Source organism: Amblyomma maculatum, chromosome 11 (genome assembly GCF_055883805.1).
Source record: "Amblyomma maculatum isolate TAMU_Amacu chromosome 11, ASM5588380v1, whole genome shotgun sequence".
NCBI lineage: Eukaryota > Metazoa > Arthropoda > Arachnida > Ixodida > Ixodidae > Amblyomma > Amblyomma maculatum.
Genome location: NC_139354.1, coordinates 93458958 through 93477528, shown reverse-complemented (window position 1 = coordinate 93477528; position 18571 = coordinate 93458958). Strand labels below are relative to the sequence as shown.

The window sequence follows — 18571 nt, the reverse complement described above, 5'->3', positions numbered from 1 at the left end:
GACAATTGATACTATAATAGTAATTCTCCGACTTCAATTGAGAGTACAAAAGACCACCTTGAAGGGGGATTAATTTTTAGGTGCTTGTGTCGTTGTTTTACTTGTAGCATGCATGAGAAGTAAACAAAAGCATTAGTTTTTGTGTTTTTACTGCGCGTTAATTACTTGAACGTGGCAGTTGCATGGGTAGGGTTGAAACAGACTTCTGTGTAACTTTTTCATATTACGAGAAAACATACGTACCCGAGTTCACTCTCACGTCTTCACTTGAGTTTACAAGAATGCCACAAAGAAAGAGGACAGCGGCAAACTGCACCACGAATGCCTGCAATATTTGCAAGAAGATATATTCAACGTTTTATGCAATTGTGCTACTTTAAAACGACCGAAATTTATTAAGAAAAGTCTACAATCCGCCACCAACTATCCCATGCATTAGTGGTCTCCACATTTTACGAACATCTGCCGGAAAAAATTATATATGAATATTTATTCTTAGATGTTGCATCAAACTAGCAAATATGAGCGCGTGCGCAAAGATAACAGGCATGAAAGTGACAATGTTTGACGAAAATAATTGCCTCAAAACAAAATACTGCTATCATGAAACTTTTACACATACACCAAAATTGAATCCTTTTATTTACTCCCTACTGCTGTACTTCTAAGAAACTGTTTGCGGAAAGCTAAACTGGCTACATACGACCACTTATTAGGGAATCAGATATTTTGCATCCTAATGAGTTTTGAGTGAAGGGCACAAAAATACTATAACTTATAATTCCTTAACACCATGGCTTTCATGCTGATGATAAGGTGATGTTTGGTCTTGATGTCCAGAAGACGTGAACAAAATAAAACGTTTAACTCTCTAATGCTCAAAATGAGGAGGAATCTTTGGCTATATCTTTCAATGCATGACGCGCTGGTGGATCCTCGTTCACGTGCGTGTGCTCGGAACCAATGTCAAGAAATTAGCTCATCTTGTTCCTTGCCAATTCATGAGTGTAACTTGAATTTTCTTCGAGGCCCATGCTTGGTGTGCATGTAGTCTTAAAGCTAACAGAAGCTGTATCGCTTTGGAATGTTAAACCCTACAAACCAAATCAACCATTTTGTCCTATAAAAGTGATATTTCTAAGCTAGTAAAACCCTTCATTAGCATGAACAGTTGTCTATCCACCCTTCAGAATTCGAGCTTTTATTCGGTGTCATTATGTTTCCAGAATCAAGTCAAGTGACTCGAATCCACGGGCTGCGCAGCACTTCATTTTTAGCTCATGTGAAGGCCATCTTCAGGACCTGAAAAACGCTGAAAGTACGGTGTGTGAACCGAAAAGCTATATTTGTAATGCCATATATCACTGCCTTTCTCGTAATGTCAAGAAGGTGGCATGCAGACATGGGATACGTGTTGTTTTGTTTGGCACCTGTAAATCTCAAAAACATTTGTCCTTGCTTTCAGAAAAGGAAGAAACTAAAATGCAGCTGAGCACGGGTAGAATAAACCATCAGCCAAAGTTCACCTGGTGGGCATCCGAGGTTGCCTGTTAGATACCTTTATATTGCTGCCGTGTATACATTGTGCAAACCAGCCGGCGCTTCAATGTACATTCTCTTGAAAACAATAGGTATATGCGCACCGGTACAGGTACCAATTTACCACTGCCTTGAAGAAACTGCGTGTGCGTTGTTTATCTGGACAAAATTACTAGGAGGCACTATGGACCACAAAATTGCGATAAGGCGAAACCTTTTGTTTGAAACTCCGCTAGTTTCTGCGCTACTTTACTTGCTCCTGTATATGATATGTGGCGCGGAGTTGAAAGACCGCCAAATGAAAGGCGTAGCACGGCCTCCCGGATCGGACGCCCGGTGGGGTCAGCTCTGCATTTGTGAATCGCCTTTTGATGTCATCGGACACGATCGAGTGGGACATCATGATAACTTCAATCCCAATTATTAACGCGGAAGCGTTAGTTCGCTATTTTTACAGATTTCTGTCCGCAGACCATGTCCGAAAACCGCGTCCGCAAAGCCGGGTCTGCAGCAGTTTCGAGTAATTGAAAAATGGTAGAGGTTGATCAGCGGTATCAATCGATAGAGGCTGACGTAATGCTGCGGCGGAAAACATCATTAGGCCAGTGAGTTAATAAGGCAATAATTACTGGCAAAAATGTAAACGTTGTCCGCAGCAGTTGTGAGTAATTGAGAAGTGGTAGAAGTTAATGAGTGGTGTCAATCGATAAAGGGTGACGTAATGTGAGCTAAAAATAATTAGGCAAATGGGTTAATTATGTACTTATTTAGAGGCAAAAAGTGATACAGTAAAGGTGGAAATGGTCACATTAGCGAATGGCTTGGCGCCACATTTGAATGTATCATACACTAAAATATTTAATTGAATCAGTCAATTAAGGTGATGTCAAGGATGGGACGTCACGCAACCTGAAGTCCAGGCAACAAAAGGCATAGGAAGAAATTGGCGCACAATTTCAAAGTCCCAAAGACTACAGTTTTAATTAAGGCAGTCAATTAGGGGGACGCCAAGTATGTGACGTCACGCAACCGGAGGTAGAGTCGAAAAAGACCATTGAAAGGGATTGGCGCGCAGTTTGCAAAATTGTGTCCGAGCAGTTGTGAACAATTGAGAAGTCGTAGAGGTTAATGAGTGGTGCAATCGATAGAGGTTGATGTAGTGCTGTGCGCAGAAACAAATTAGGTCAATAGATCAATTAAATAATTATTTAGAGGCAAAAGTATGAGTAAGTAAAGACGAAAATGATCCCATTATCAAATGGCTTGGTGCCAGATGAGAATGTATCAAATACTGAAATAGTTAATTAAATCAGTCAATTAGGATGACATCAAAGATGTGACAAGTAACCTAAGGTCAAGCCAAAAAAAGGCATAGAAAAGGACTGGCGCGTAGTTTTAAAGTACCACAGAGTTAAGTAGTTAATTTAGGCTGTCAATGACGGTGACTTCAAGGATGTGACGTCACGCAACCGAAAATATAGCCGAAAAAGGGATAGGAAGGAATTGGCACGCAATTTGAAAGTACCAAAGACAAAAATGGGTAAACAAGAAGTGAATTAAGCAACTAGAAGCAACCACAAGAAACCAGCAGTAGCATCCGCGCTTTTGAATTACTCCAAGGCTGATTCTGAAGTGCTTATAAATTTTATACGTGGCCGGTCATGGCTGATGACGTTACCAGGTGATGAAATCACAATGTCACTGTATCCAGCGCAATTTCGCGAAGAAGTGAGACACATCTCGTGGATGCATGCATGGACGGACACGCTGGTGAGTGATGAGCCATTACAAGCTTTCGCCTTAAAACCACTCCTCCCTCTAAAGCACGAGACAAAACTGAAAGGGAGGTCATAAAAGCCTTCCTGATTTCCAAAAGTGGTGACATACAACGGCGTCAATTCGCTGTCGATGTCACTATCCCGCAAGAGATTATCTAGAAGGGTATTTTGCGGTTGCACAGCCACTGCGGTTCTGCTGTAAAGAGGTGTCACAATTACATCGAATGCTTTCCGAGACAGTGCCTTTCTTGTTATGCGGAGAGACTTCATAAGGCACCTGTTTCATAAATAATTTAGTTGGAAGTCTTCCCATTGGTTGTGGTTGTCCGTGTCTTTCTGTTCCGTCTTTATCGCGCAGTTTTACTTCTACGTTTCAAATCTGCCAACTAACCCATGAGAGCATCCTATTTTAGTGCCTTTCGAAGTAAACGTAAAATTTATCTGCGTTACGTTTCAACAAAATCTGATATTCACCTTTACTTCCAGCCGTTTCACTTAACAATCAACTAGCCCCCCAAAAAAGTTTGACTTCGTTATACCTAGGTTAAGTTTTATTTATTTTTTTTAAATCCAAAAGAATTTTAAAGAGTACGTGCGCTCCGCTTTTAAGGGCATGAAGCGACAGCATAGGCCACCACCCCACAAATAAAAGGCCACTCTGACCAAGTCACATCAACATGCTTGCATACGCTAGGTGTAACGTGGCTTAGTGAGATGACCTGGGTCTTGGAAGGATTATTCTAATATAGCCGTCGTAAATAGAATGAGATACCCTAGTGAGCAGTCTTGCCAAACGTAATATGAGGAAACACTACATTAAATAACAGTCTGGGGGACCTGCCATCAGGAATACATGAGTATAAATACACAAGTGTGGCAGAGGATCAAGAAAAAGATATAATCAAATTGACACCTATTAAAATTTCGGCAATGAATAAGTTACACAATAGTAAGCGGGCGTAAGTTTTTAAACAAGAAAAAAGAAAAAGAAAAGAAAGCAAACAAAGGCATACATCAGGCAAAGCGCAAGAACATTATGAAAAACAAAAAAATATTAGACATAGAATGGGCAATGGATGGATGCAAAGATAATAAGAACGGAAGCGGAGACAGATAAGAATGTTCACAATGACAAACACTTTGACCGTTTGCTGTCGGAGTGGGGAACAGAAAATGCGATTAAGGTATCCTTAGGTAAGGTATGAAGCTGAATTGTTTGATAAGAGATGTTTTTTTTAGTAGAGTGTAGAAAGCGGGTTGTGAACGGGCTGATTTAACTGCTAGCGGTAATGAATTCGAAGTTTTTATGGCGGAGAAAAAAGTAGTTTGTTTTCCGTAATTTGTGTTTACTTTTGGTAGTAGCATATTACTTTGTTCAGAGAATCGAGTGTTATTATTATTAGCGAGGAAAGATTCAGAGAAACAGAGAAGTTGGCAATTATCAATGCGAGCGCGGTAAAAAGGAGACCTAACCTAAGAACAAGGAATCATTTCAAGGGAAGGGTGTGTAGGTCAGAGTAAAGGCGTGAAGCAGCGGCTGTGTATGGGTTGAATGATATAATTCGAAGCGCTTGGTTTTGAAGATGAGAAATACATGATATATGGCATGTAAAGTCAAAGTTCTAAAATAGCAACGAGTTGAGGGCAATTGCGGCACACGAGGGAATGTCTCATACTGCAAAAGAAAATATTTTGCAGCAGTGAGAATCCTATGTAGGTATATGCATGCACGGATGCGGATTTGCATTTCAGTGAGACATTTATGAGGACGATGAAGTGTACGAAGAGTTTTCTTAATGTTGTCATAGTTAAGATCGGTTTCTTTTTATTTTTTGCACTCAAGAGTAGCGACTACGTGCGCGGATAAGGCAACGAAACCAGCGAACAAAACGGAACACAAGAAGAAAGAGTGCACAGGACAGCGCTGTTCCGTTTTGTTTGCTGGTTGCATTATGCTTTATTCAAACCAACTAGCCTGCATGGCCACCTTGTTGAAGTACGTTGCAATACCTCACTGCCTCTTCCATAGTGGCCAAGAATCCACCTCACTCTGATAATGTGGAGACATTTTCGGTAAGAGCTGCGTGTAAAGCTTCCTGTAGATTTACAACAATACGACCCATAAAATGACGCCCACAGCTTGCACTGACTATATGCATATGATACATCTTGAAGGTTGACGCTGCTAGAGAGTGAAATTGAATAGCTGAGAATATTCTTATTGTGTCTAGATAGAGAGGGTATAGTAGGATGGTCAGAATAAGGAAAACGTGGATGCGTCCTTATCTCTGTGCCGCTCTGAGTAAGTAGCTGCTCCAATGTTTCTTCGTGGTGTTTTTGTGTAAGCGATCGAGGAACCTGTGGTATCGAAGTGACCACTAGCGCTTGCATAACATCTTTCTTGCTTAGTATCGGCTCCTACGCAATTTGAAACTTCGGCGATATTTAGGTTATGTTAGAGCAGCGGCGGAGGGGTAATGAGAAGGGGATCGATAAGTCTGAGTACAACTTGTGGAACTATCCAGAGTGCACGTTTTGTTCTTGTACTACACCCCATTTATCGCTCTAGAGGCTGCTTATAAGGTCTCCTGGGGGCCTGAACAGCCCCATAGATTAAAGGCGTTCAGTGGACGTATGTATGGGAAAGTTAATTGCGGCCTTGTACAATATAAAATGATCAAGATTCATCTTATTCACTTACTGACCGGTTAGGGTAAGGTATTAAAGAGGGTGAATAATTTTGTAAAGAGTTAATGAGCGGACTATCTGTCTGACGACCCTCGCGTAGCCCGGTGTTATGAAAATGCGGCAAACTGAACGTGTTAGCAAACTAAAAACTTTAAATTTTGCTGAAACATTGTTCTTAGTCGGCTTGTGGTTGTGGACTCTAATGATGGGGCAAGACAATTTGCGAGCATTGGGGTGGCCCACAATGTAAGAGTTGCTTAACTGTTGTGTTCACGTTGATAGCTGGTTTCGGCAATGATTTGTATTTCGTGTATTCAGGTGGATGATAAAGGCTTGCTGTGTGAAAATAGAGACTGCATATATAGCTTGCTCAGGGCTGCTCCAAAGAGCAGGGTATCTCATAGATGATCGAGTAAGAGATGCGGGAGGCATTCCAATGTTTTAAGCGTAGGAAGATTTAGCTTCCTGTGGAATACACCTATAGGGAACTCAAGCTCAAATTTCGGCGCGCAACGCCAGCGCCGCGCTTCCTCTGGCAGCGCGCCGATGAGCCTACTGGAGAGAAGCGTGGCGGGCGCTTATAGCGAGACCAGGGGTCACGTTTCTGCAGAAGGAAAGGGAAAAAATCACTTGGCAGCGCTACAGGCTCCCGTTTTGTTTGGCGGTAATCACTCGGCTTGCTAAATTGCATTCGTACCAAGCTAAGACTAGAACAAAATATTTAATGAATGAAAATGCTATATTTCGCTATTATTCGCGCTGAAACAGATCACCATAAGTACGACAGTTCAAAACCTCCGATTTTACAAGCAAATGAAATGCTTTGATGGTGGCTTCAACATTGCACTAGAAAATCTTGCGGCAACAAGCTAATCCACTTTATTATGGCCGTGTGCACGTTGGAAACGCCTGCTATACTTGTACCACTGTTGCTACTTGCTTCTCAATTTTTTTATATGTTTGGTCTCATGCTGTTCTCTCCTAGTGTTTCCGCATATTTTGTTGAACATCCATCGCTTTCGAGTATCGGTTTTGCTCTTGTAGAAGTTCACAATGGTTGATAAAAAGTAGCAGAGTGAGCATTGATGCGCAGCGTGCCTGCGAAAGCGCGCCAAGAGGCAAAAAACCAAATTCGGGATGAATTACATACTTTATTTAAACAAGCATCAGTCCCAGAAATGCAAGTATGAAAACGAGGTGTTTTTACATGAGTACATGACGACAGTGACTACCCTTATGTGCAGTCAAAATGAAGAGCCCTATGCCGCTGAAATTGCAGCATGACCGAATTTTTACTGTAATCGTAGTAACGCGTTTTATAAAAGAAGCATAAAAAACAACTAACATAACGAAAGCATAATAAAGCTTTCCTAAATGTTCATCGTAGAGGATACAAGTACCAACTGTCAATGGCCAAAGACAGCTAATGGGAACGTTATCGGGTTTAATGGTTTCGCTGACAATATGCGAAGTGCGAAGAGTACATATGGTAAGAAGGAACTTTATAACTAGTAAAATTCTTAGAAGAAGGTGCTGTCACGCACATTCCTAGCAGAATACTAGCGCATCAAGTTGTTTTATTTCACTTCTCAGTTTACAACTCTTCCTAATGGCCTGCGGTAGATTGCGGTGGCCACGCGCGTCAACCGCCTCTCTCTTCACACGCGATTCAAATGAAAGAAGAGGGATATGTTACGTGGGGAGAGCATGTTTTTAATTGACTGCTTTTAACTGCGTGTGAATAGGTTCAAAATTGACCTACGAAGATAAATGTATTGTGCCCCGTGCTTCTGTAGTTCAAGAATTTATATTTTTATTAGAACCAGCGCAAGTGCGTTTTGCCTCTGGCATCGTTCTGACCATGGGAACTCTCATTAGCGTGGACCTGCAGCTCGCAACATCCCACCGCTCTTGCAAGACGCCGGCGGTAGCACCGGTATTTGGCGCGCGTACAAGCCCTTCAGTACAATCTCGGATCAGGAGCTAGGGGAGCGGCCCAAGGCGAGCGCGCTCTCCCAGTGAATGTCTTTGTATAAAAATACATAAAAAAAATTGATAAAATATACTTTTCCCGAAAAACACTGGCTTCTCCTTGCCTCTTACAAAGGATAAGATGAGAGGGGAACAGGCTAACAGTTCATTCAAGTTTAAGCTTTTTTAACACTGTTTATCACGTATTTGTGCTCTAGTTATTTTTGCGTGCGCATGCGATGCCCTGGCTTTGCCCCATCAACACTGCGTTTGCACAGCCAGTTGCGGCTAGTAAAGCTCATGCTCTCGAAGAATTCAAGTCACAACAATGTGTGATTACAAAAATACTGGACGATGGCTTCTTCGGAGCCATTTTCCCAGCCCTGCTCCTAATCTAGTGTAGCTTTCCAGAGCCGGAACGTTCCACTGCTTCAAAAAAATTCGGTGAGGGATATTTCAGTGGCTGGAAAACGCATGCTTCTTGACGTGAGAGGCTTTTTTTGTGTATAGACACCGCTGCCACTAAAACAAAATTAACTTCCATGCCTAAAAGAATACGATCACTTTACAGGGAGGCCATATAAAAACAAATATTTCATGCTCTTCATTTCGAAGCACACAGTATGCGCCATTGAGTGCTGCGATTCGTAGCTCCTATAGGGCATTAAGTCATTCAGTCACATTCTAAAGAATTCATTTTTCCTGGAGGCAAAAGGCGAGGCACCCGAGTGCTCTGCGCCGTCAATGCACTGCGAAAACCCCAGACGGTTCAAATTTCACTAACCCTCCACTATGGCATCTCTCATATCTTGAGTCGGTTTGGGATGCAAAACACCATAAAATAAGCCAACCAACTAAACATTGCAGAAACATTAAGCTCCACCGTTAATGGTATCACTCAATAGCGCTTCACACACACACACACACACACACACACACACACACACACACACACACACACACACACACACACACACACACACACACACACACACACACACACACACACACACACACACACACACACACACACACACACACACACACACACACACACACACACACACACACACACACACACACACACACACACACACACACACACACACACACACACACACACACACACGCACACACACACACACACACACACACACACATACACACACACACACACACACACACACACACACACACACACACACACACACACACACACACACACACACACACACACACACACACACACACACACACACACACACACACACGCACACACGCACAAATGGTGTTTCACACTTTGTATTTTAAATTTTTATTTGTTTATCAGTGTAATAGTTTTTGTACATAAACTCATAACATCACGAAGGATTGTTTTTCCATTCTGAGTATTATGACACCATGTAACTTCCTAGTTTCTATTTTCTATTTTTCATTTCTTTACTTCATCAATTCATTACGTTGATTTCTCAAACTCGTCAGCGCCTGTTACACAGCAATCATAAATCACTTGAACAGATACAAAAATTGCAACGATGTAACATTTTATGGAGCCCCCGATTATTTCCGGCACACGCTGCGGAACACTACTGCTACTACTGCTACTACTACTACTGCTTCTACTACTACTACTACTACTACTACTACTACTACTACTACTACTACTACAATGCTGACGGATTTGACCGAGCGAGCTGTATAAGTTATTGGTTACAATGCCATACAAATGACGTGACGTATTTAGTGTGACCGCGGGTTTTCGTAGCAAATATTACATACAGTCGTGTATGGTATTTGTCGACCGTCTGCTTCGGAGTTTACACGTTGTCTGCGAAATTTGAAACTTATCGAGTTAGATTTCGGAAATGTAAAAGCCAGCAAGAGTATTTCAATGAAACCGCACTGCTGACTGTGCACTGATACATGCGAGACTTGTGCACATGCACAGAAGGGAACGGAAATGTGGCAATGCAAGGAGAACGCGCTGCCTGTGTGACCCCCGTATACCCTGCTTCGAGTTTTCTGTCCATAGATGGCGCCTTCCGTCGCGCGATGCTTTGGTATCCAATATTTTGCTGTAAGTCGTACTTTATCTTTCCAGAAGACCCATAGCTGTGCCGAAGACTAAGGTTTCTCCTTAAATTGTAAATTTCTGATAGCTGCTAAAAAGTACGGAATAGTGAACTCGTATACCGCCTGTACACATGGACTTCACCGGACTGTCTGTACAGGAATCAGATTGATTATATTCTTTGCCGGCAGTGATGGAGAAGCGCTATACAAGCATTAAAAACAAGGCCTGGGGCCGATTGTGGTACCGATCATCAGCTTCTTGTTGCCAAATTTAAACGTTGATTGAGAAAAACGCCGAAAACTAGAAGGCCTTTCAGGTGTGATCTGGATCAAATTCCATCAAGATATTCTGTGAAAGTGAGGAATCGATTTCAAGAATTAGATCTAGAAGACAGAGAGCCTGAAGAGATGTGGACTGACGTTCGTGACATAATACAAGTTGCTACTAAGGTAGTTCCAAAGCAAAAGAAATGCAAGAAAGCAAACTGGTTATCTGAAGAGGCTTTGTAAATAGCTGAGGAAAGGAGGATGGCAAAAGTTATGGGGGAAAGAGAAAGATACAAGGTTCTCAATGCGGATTTCCAGAAAATAGCATGAAGAAATAAGAATGCCTTCCTGAACGTACAGTGCCAAGCAGTTGAGGACAACCGCCAATTGAGGAACACAAGAGCTCTGTATAAGACAATCAAAGATATCAAAGGAAGCTTCTATGCTAAGATGGGCATGATAAAGGACAAACAAGGCAGGGACCTCACTGAAGTCTCAGAGACAAAGAAGAGGTGGCAGGAACACACAGAAGAACAAGAAGGACCCGGATGCACAAACCCAACGTAAGACGGTTATGATTACTGATCTCGAGCCGGGCATCATGAAGAGTGAAGTTTAATGGGCCTCAGCCAGCCTTGCTAAGAACAAAACTAGCGGAATTGATGGCATTCCGGCTGAGTTGCTTCAAACCCTCAGCCATGACGATGCTGTTAACGTTCTGTATACATTATGTCAGCAAATATGGACAAGTCTGCAGTGGCCACAGGATTGGAGCAGGTCAGTTTTCATCCCTATCCCAAAGAAAGGCAGTGCCAAATATTGTTCCAACTACCGCACCATCGCGCTTATTTCGCATGCTAGCAAGGTGATGTTGAAAATCCTCCAAGGTAGGCTGCAGCAGTATGTGGATCGGGAGCTTCATGACGTGCAAGCTGGGTTTCGCAAGGGCATCGGAACTAGAGACCAGATTGCCAACCTTCGCTGGATCATGGCAAACGCAAGACAGTTCCAGAAACCCATCTACTTCTGCTTTATTGATTATGCGGAAGCGCTTGACTGCGTAGATCACAGCAGATTGTGACAAGCTCTCCAAGAGATGGGAGTTCCAATTCAACTCATCTGTCTCCTCAGAAACATGTATGAAGGGCAAGTGGCAACAGTCAGAACTGGGCATGGTCTTACTGATTGGTTTCCGATTGAGAAAGGAGTGAGACAAGGTTGAATACTGTCGCCCTGCCTATTTAACCGATATGCTGAGTGCATCATTAGGAAGGCCGGTCTGGACGAGTCTTCAGCTGGAGTGAAGATTGCTGGGAAACGTATCAACAACCTTAGATATGCGGATGATACCACTTTAATGGCAGAAAGTGAAGTTGAACTCAAGGGACTTCTGATGCTCGTACGAGAAGAATGTGGGACGTTTGGGCTTAAGCTGAACATTAAAAAGACAAATATCATGGCGTCTTGCCCTATCAAGTGCTGGAGCATCAATGGACAAGAAGTGGAAGCTGTGACAGATTTTCTCTTCTTGGGCTCCAAGATTACCCCGGGAGGAGACTGCAGCCATAAAATTAGGAGACGCCTGCTTCTGGGAAAGAGAGCCATGGCTAGCCTTTACCGCCTAGTAACATTAGACTGCCAACCAAGATCCGTATAACTCGTGCTATGGGCTTTCCAGTTGTGATGCATGGATGCGAGAGTTGGACTGGGAAGAAGGCTGACCGCCGAAGAATTGACGTGTTTGAATTGTGGTGCTGGCGGAGACTGCTGAGAATTCCTTGGGAAGCCAGAAGATCAAATCAGGCGATATTGCCAACCACAAACCCTGAATGGTCATTGGAGGGTCAAATTCTAACGTTAAAGCTCAGCTACTTTGGTCATCTGATGAAAAGAGAGGAGTCGCTGGAGAAAGATTTGATGTTGGGAAAGGTTGAGGGTTACCGGAGAAGGGGTAGGCAGCGAACGCGATGGTTAGATGTCATTCTCGAGGCGCTACAGATGAAATTATGTGATGTTAGGAAGATAGTGAGAGACCGGAAAGCGTATCGTGATATGGTCCTTAGGGTCACGAAGAGTCGGACACGACTGAACGACTGAACTGAACTGAACCGAAGTTGAATTAAATATTTTGGGTAATTGAACAGTGTCCTCTGGAGTGCAAGGCGCTACATGAAAACGTTCGCAAACAAATGTGGAGACGGAAATGGGCGTGCGGCTTTGCTGAAATAGAAACACGCAGCCGTACACCTTCAAGCAGCAACCGGTAGAAGCGAGCATGGTTAATATATAATACCGTTGAGAAGCGTACGAATGGCCTGTCGCACATCTAGGGGAACTAGGGACTGATTGTAAGGAGAGGCAAAAGAGTTATTACATCTGTGTAGATGAAAACATATCCTAACGAGAAGCAGCTCGTTCGGGAGGCACGTTCATAGGCGGAAGAAATCAGTGGAATTAATATGTGCTTCAAGCCGATTAAGCGCCATTTGTTTCATTGTGATTCACTGGCAAGATACTCGGAGGAAGTTTTAAAGTGCGACTGGTTTCAAAATTTCGAGGGAGCGCATTTTTTTCAGTACCAAAGATGGTGTCGAAAAATATTTTTTTATCTACTCTTTTAAGTTTTAAATGAGAAGGTAGGCATTATGGTCGTCAGATGTGGCTTATTTTTGCTTTAGCTCTTCTAGCTCCGACTTGAGCTTCCAGGGGTTAAACTGCTCATCGAGTTCTAGATTGGAGGCGCCAGTGGGTTGAGGATAAAGAGTAGGTGGGGAGGATGAATATAGAAATAGTGGGGGAAGGGTGGTTATGACGTCTATACCTAGCAGGTAACGTTGCCTCTCGAAAGGTCGAAGAGGACCTGGTTGGAGCTCACTGATCTTTCTTTTTGTGTTGCTCATATTGTCGTATTGCAATTTGTGATTATTTGTTTCGCTACCCATGCATTGCTATTCGCTCCATTGGCTCGAACTGCATAGCGTGCTGTGCGTGAGCACGAAGCGCAATACCACTCACGCGAACTGCTAAGGCAGTTGTAATTATGAGCATGTCGTCATTATGACCTGCTTCTGGTCAGCGACCAAGTCTGTGCCCAGTATCTCAGTGTCCTATACGATACCGACGGAGAGGAGAGGAAAGTGAGCGGTCGGAAGTAGCGTCTACTTCGCTTGTAGCCAACATTATTTGAGCGGCATTAGACCTGCTGGGAAGCTATATGTTCGCTAAATTGACAATCGCAATAGCCACGTGGGTCTGCATGTTCTGGCAAAGCTACTTGTGCTCACTGGATGTGAAAACATCTGGCAAAGAACGCTCCACGAAATTTATGACTCTAGTTCACCAATAAAAAACTTTTATCTTTGCCAGCACTAAATTTTAAGTTCTTCTTATTTCCACGTTCTTTATTTATTGGAGCTCACATTTTGTCTCGGTGCCCTGAAAGATTAAAGAAAAATGGACGCGGTGAAACATATCGCGCACTGAGCGGGACCAAATATATTGAAATACTCACCATCCTGCGTTGTTTCTTCCGTTTTCTGCACAATGTTCCTCCCCTCTGAAAGCTTCCCCCTGCGAAAATGCAAAACGTTCACTTTTCAAACACTGTATGTATAGCGCATTCGACGTTCTCTAAAAGGAACGTGTAAATAAGAGTATCAAATAATCCCGCTTGGCTTTGTTGATAGCATGTGAGGCCTACAAAAAGGTGGATATTCCAATATTCAACAAAGGCGTCCGCATAAATAGAAATGCTTACGCAGCCAGTGCCGTCTCGAAGCGATTTTCAGTGTAAATGGCAGAAAATAAGCACGTCTAGACACTGCCGTATCTACGCTGCCGCTAATGCAAGACCCCTGAAAGGCCCGCGCTCGATTGTTGAGTCTACTTTAACACAGCATCTTACATTCGTCGCTGTTCTCACTTTGTGTAGTCTACATGCTCTAAAGGTGGTTAGAAAGAAAGGCAAGAAAAGCTGAATAATTCATCCTCCTAAGGAGTGAAACCACAGGAACCTTTTAGCGTTTTGCGCATGACAAGCATGAAAAGTGCAATCTGAATTTTTTTTTTCCTTTTAATGTAAATTGCAGGAAGTCAAATATTTTATCGAATAGCACGTTTGCCTATATACAATATGAAGACAAAGAATAAGAAAAACTTCAAAACTTGCCACACCATAAAAACACAGATACGTTTAGTTTACGATCAATAAGGATGTTAGGCATGCATCCAAAAAGCCTTGTACTGGCTTGACAATTCAACGCGCCCTACGTACAGGAAAAGCAGCAGCAACAGTGCACGGGCGGAAATGAGGAAAACAAAACAATAACAAAAGAAATATTTTTACATATGCATTACCGGAAATAAAACCCTTTGCAAGAAAAAACGTGATAACTGTGAAAACATGGAAATATAGACGCGATAAACAAAGAACAAATCATTGAAAATAGTGTAAAGCAATTACAAATGAGCACAATATGCTTCAACTCTCATTACGTGAGATAAGATAGCTTCGGATTATGAACCGAAGCGTCTGACTGTCGTAATTTGAAGAAGCACTGGTACATACATTTCACGCTTTTAGCGTATCGAGCAAGAAATTATTTTGAGATGTAAGTTGGCTAGATCACCGTAAAACGTATTATAATTATTTCGGCGGCTTCCATATTGTTTCGATAATAAAAAAAAAATTAAAGATTTCATTTACTGGTGTAATGTTTAATGATGCGAAAAGGCTTCGTGCGTGAGCTTCAAACGGGGCGTTCGTAATTATAGAAACAGCCATCTGTAATATGTAACCTATCTGAATTTAACAAGGTTATTTTGCCCCACACCAAAGCACAACAGCAAATACTTTATAGAAATAATGCGTTATATTATATATTATAAGCATGACGAACTTTCATAACATGCCAGGCATTTGGCATAGACACTTTAAGGATGAAGCATTTTCTAAGGGCTGCGAACCAAGTTTAAGCATGGGTAATGTAAGGAGTGGTTTAGATTTTGTTCTGAAAAATACCTCCATGTAAGTAAACGGCGGAAGCTTTATTTAGCGTTGAATGTCAATTTGTTTAGCGTTTTAGTCGTAAAGAATATACTCACATCATCTAAACATATGGTATATTGAGCGCTATCGTCATTATTCACAAGATCATTAAAGTAAAGGCTAAACATTGTGGGTCCAAGAAAACTGCTCGTGGTATACGTTACATAAACAGTTATGTCATAACCCTCGCATTTTACTGAGGTGAATCATTCAAATCTTTGTTTCGTCTTTTTTTGACAGCCGCTAGCATGCTGCCTTGTTACTTTGAATCTAGTCCGCGAATCGATTCTGTATTCTTTGCTAATCCATGCTCGTCGTCCTGAGACAATACGTTATCATTTTGTTTGCAATGTTGCAGATTATGCTAGTTACGGATTGCGGCTTTGATAATACTTACAGCTAACACCACTTCAGGGCTTCACTTCCTTCTTACTTTGTGGTCTGGTCAATTGTCCTTCCCGCCTAGCAAAATGAAATTGTGGGGAAGCACAACGCACCGTATTTTTTTACTAAGGCAGCTGCTTGGGACCGCACGCTGCCTACCAAATAAATTAAGCGTGACACGCCTGTCAATCAGAAAACACCCATTAAGAAAAGAGGGGTTACACCTGGATTTTGTGCATCCCTAAGACTCGTGTTCTGCTGAGTATGTAACTCTGCACCTCTCTGGTACCTTCTTTTTCCAATACATCTTTCCCGCTAAGCGGTTTTTTACCAGGACTGTTTTATTTTTTCGCTCGCCCAACTCGCAGCCGAGAAGAAGAACCGACTATTAAATACAGTAGCCCTGTTGTTCAAGCGTCATGTCCTATACCACCTTATTGGAAGTGTCTTATTGTAGTGTCATGAAATACGTTTCATCTATTACAGATTTTGTATTCAGTGCACTATACTCTCTTCCACTGTTTGGGAAAGGTGAAAAACAAAGAAGGAAGTGCGCCGCTAAAGCGCTTGATATCATGCTCATCATCATCTTCATCAGCCTGACTATACCTCCTGCAGGGCGAAAGCCTCTCCCATATTTCTCCAATTACCCCGGTTCTGTGCTAGCTGCGTCCACTTGACCCCTGCGAAATTCCTAACCTCATCTGCCCATATAACTTTCTGCCACCCCCTGCTATGCTTTCCTTCCCTCGGAATCCAGTTTGGTACCCTAAGCGACCATCGGTTATTCTCTCTTCTCACTGCATGTCCTGCCCATGCCCATTTCTTCTTAATTTCCAGTAGAATGTCAGTAACCTGAGTTATTTCTCTGACCCACTCTGCACGCTTTCTATCCCATAATATTACCCCTACTATTTTTCGTTCCATAGCCCTCTGGGTTGTCCTCAACTTAAGTAGAACCCTCTTGGTTAGCCTCCACGTTTCAGCCCCATAGGTGAATACAGGTAAGATGCAACTGTTGTGTACTTTTCTTGAGTGATACCGGTAAGCTGCTATTCATAATCTGTGAGTGCTTGCCAAATGCGCTTCATCCCAAATTTTATTCTTCGTCTTATTTCCTTTTGATGGTCCGGATCTGCGGTTACTACCTGTCCTAAGTAGACATATTCGCCTACTACTTCCAGTGCTTCGCTACCTAACGTAAACTGCTGTTTCTTCCCGAGGCTGTTGAACATTACAGTAGTCTTCTACATATTGATTTGCAAGCCTACCTTTCTACTCTTCCTGTCTAGGTCATCAATCTTTATTTGCAGTTCATCTCCCGCTTTGCTTAGCAAGGCAATGTCATCAGCAATTCGCAGATTACGGAGGTATTCTCCATCTACCATTATCCCTAACTGCTCCCATTCCAAGTCTCTGAATACTTCCTCTAAGCAAGCTGTGAATAATACTGGGGAGATCGTGTCTCCTTGCCTAACACCTTACTTTATGGGAACTTTGTTACTTTCTTTCAGCACTTTCACGTACGGCTCGTCCACCCCCTGATTTCGCAATGTCTGCATCACCGCCGAGGTTTGAACAGAGTCAAACGCTTTTTCGTAATCAATGAATGCTATGTATAAGGGCAGGTTATATTCTTCTATTCTGATATATCATGCTATTTTGTGCAAATTGAGCCCATGATACAAACCAATTAACACCTGCAAAGAAATCGAAACTAAGCTGAACAGTGGTTTGTACAAATTATCTCATTGAGGAATGGAATATGGCACATGTTCAAGTTTAAATCCCAGTCAAAGCGTGCAGCCAAGAGATGTGGTTCAAGCCATGCGATACTCTACCTTTTATAGTGTGAAAACACGGAGCAAGAGCGGCTGAGTTTGCAAGCCAAGCTAATGTTTCGACAATTAAAGTTGACTTGTCTGGCAGTGGGATCATCACAATCAGGGTTTATATGCTTTTGCTTCTGAGAAGAAAAACTAATGAGGGGGGAAGGCCAGCAGGGCATGGAATGAAAGCATATTTTTGCGGGCATAAATTTCAATGAACCTTGATTAGCTGGTTCCTTGACTTCTAGAATAAAAGTAGTTTGCAGCAGGAAAACGTAAAGACGAGGTAAATGATAAGTCAGCATCAGAAATGAGTGCTGTAGTTGGACGCGTTTTCTCGATGGGACAGACATTTTATATGGATCTCATATGCCATGCAGCTGTAGTGGAATAATTGCGAAGAATACTATGGAAGTAGTTCAATTATAGCAAAGGTAAAATTCCGGGAGCAAAAAAGAAAACGGCGTAGAGAATATAAAAAAAATAATAAGCGGTAGGAGCCAGACCCCCCCCCCCCCCCCCCCGTATTATGAGAAGAAAAGAAAGAACGGGGGTTAAACTATCGTGTTCATAATCTCTGGTTCGCTCCAAAACGACGTTTTCCCTATAAAGTTTCACTTATCAATAACTGCATGAGTCCCATACTGCCTCATTGCCTTGCGTGCTTTTTATTGTGAAAAAAAAACAACAACAATAAGTTGTCCAACTGTTGACTTCTAGAAACAAAACCCCTGCAACAATTGCAAATTAATCAAGCTCGTCTTTGCCACAGTTAATAGAAGATGCAATGCATAGTCAACCATGTAGGCTAGACGAAGGTGTGCTTGTTAGTAAGAAAAACCGCGCAGAAAAGTGGTGCCTAAATGTCGTCTCTTACCCCTACATTATGATGTACCGAATATAAAACCGCGGCAGCGATTTACTCTTTACCTACAGTCTCGCCCGTAAATTAGGATAATAGATTAACCCACACCCCAGTCAAGCCAAGCGTACGC

The 18571-nt window shown here is 42.4% G+C and overlaps 1 long non-coding RNA gene across 5 annotated transcripts; it reads right to left on the bottom strand.

Moving 5' to 3' along the window:
* Positions 1-242: 242 nt before the first annotated feature.
* Positions 243-17891, bottom strand: LOC146174406 (uncharacterized). Of its 5 annotated transcripts, XR_014701694.1 has the most exons (4): positions 17589-17891; positions 13828-13886; positions 13736-13751; positions 6699-7103 (listed from the first exon to the last, which is right to left on the bottom strand). It is a non-coding gene; the product is annotated as an uncharacterized LOC146174406 (long non-coding RNA). The 5 variants fall into 5 exon arrangements; XR_014701695.1 differs by lacking the exons at positions 6699-7103; positions 13736-13751 and adding an exon at positions 243-325; XR_014701696.1 differs by lacking the exons at positions 6699-7103; positions 13736-13751; positions 17589-17891 and adding exons at positions 243-325; positions 14074-14257.
* Positions 17892-18571: the final 680 nt, after the last annotated feature.